This window comes from Schistocerca piceifrons, unplaced genomic scaffold, assembly GCF_021461385.2.
Source record: "Schistocerca piceifrons isolate TAMUIC-IGC-003096 unplaced genomic scaffold, iqSchPice1.1 HiC_scaffold_1400, whole genome shotgun sequence".
In the NCBI taxonomy this organism is placed as follows: domain Eukaryota; kingdom Metazoa; phylum Arthropoda; class Insecta; order Orthoptera; family Acrididae; genus Schistocerca; species Schistocerca piceifrons.
The window spans coordinates 16,031-17,500 of NW_025727237.1; the positions used below are offsets into that span (position 1 = coordinate 16,031).

The window sequence follows — 1,470 nt, forward strand, 5'->3', positions numbered from 1 at the left end:
TCCCTGGTTGATCCTGCCAGTAGTCATATGCTTGTCTCAAAGATTAAGCCATGCATGTCTCAGTACAAGCCGCATTAAGGTGAAACCGCGAATGGCTCATTAAATCAGTTATGGTTCCTTAGATCGTACCCACGTTACTTGGATAACTGTGGTAATTCTAGAGCTAATACATGCAAACAGAGTCCCGACCAGAGATGGAAGGGACGCTTTTATTAGATCAAAACCAATCGGTCGGCTCGTCCGGTCCGTTTGCCTTGGTGACTCTGAATAACTTTGGGCTGATCGCACGGTCCTCGTACCGGCGACGCATCTTTCAAATGTCTGCCTTATCAACTGTCGATGGTAGGTTCTGCGCCTACCATGGTTGTAACGGGTAACGGGGAATCAGGGTTCGATTCCGGAGAGGGAGCCTGAGAAACGGCTACCACATCCAAGGAAGGCAGCAGGCGCGCAAATTACCCACTCCCGGCACGGGGAGGTAGTGACGAAAAATAACGATACGGGACTCATCCGAGGCCCCGTAATCGGAATGAGTACACTTTAAATCCTTTAACGAGTATCTATTGGAGGGCAAGTCTGGTGCCAGCAGCCGCGGTAATTCCAGCTCCAATAGCGTATATTAAAGTTGTTGCGGTTAAAAAGCTCGTAGTTGGATTTGTGTCCCACGCTGTTGGTTCACCGCCCGTCGGTGTTTAACTGGCATGTATCGTGGGACGTCCTGCCGGTGGGGCGAGCTGAAGGCGTGCGACCGCCTCGTGCGTGCTCGTGCGTCCCGAGGCGGACCCCGTTGAAATCCTACCAGGGTGCTCTTTATTGAGTGTCTCGGTGGGCCGGCACGTTTACTTTGAACAAATTAGAGTGCTTAAAGCAGGCAAGCCCGCCTGAATACTGTGTGCATGGAATAATGGAATAGGACCTCGGTTCTATTTTGTTGGTTTTCGGAACCCGAGGTAATGATTAATAGGGACAGGCGGGGGCATTCGTATTGCGACGTTAGAGGTGAAATTCTTGGATCGTCGCAAGACGAACAGAAGCGAAAGCATTTGCCAAGTATGTTTTCATTAATCAAGAACGAAAGTTAGAGGTTCGAAGGCGATCAGATACCGCCCTAGTTCTAACCATAAACGATGCCAGCCAGCGATCCGCCGCAGTTCCTCCGATGACTCGGCGGGCAGCCTCCGGGAAACCAAAGCTTTTGGGTTCCGGGGGAAGTATGGTTGCAAAGCTGAAACTTAAAGGAATTGACGGAAGGGCACCACCAGGAGTGGAGCCTGCGGCTTAATTTGACTCAACACGGGAAACCTCACCAGGCCCGGACACCGGAAGGATTGACAGATTGATAGCTCTTTCTTGATTCGGTGGGTGGTGGTGCATGGCCGTTCTTAGTTGGTGGAGCGATTTGTCTGGTTAATTCCGATAACGAACGAGACTCTAGCCTGCTAACTAGTCGCGTGACATCCTTCGTGCTGT

The 1,470-nt window shown here is 51.1% G+C and overlaps 1 non-coding gene across 1 annotated transcript in view; it reads left to right on the plus strand.

The window, feature by feature from the left end:
• The window catches only part of LOC124733595, a 1,909-nt gene continuing 439 nt past the window's right edge, over positions 1 to 1,470 (plus strand). The window contains exon 1 of the ribosomal RNA XR_007009019.1: positions 1 to 1,470. This exon is cut by the window's right edge and continues 439 nt beyond it. This is a non-coding gene — a ribosomal RNA (small subunit ribosomal RNA).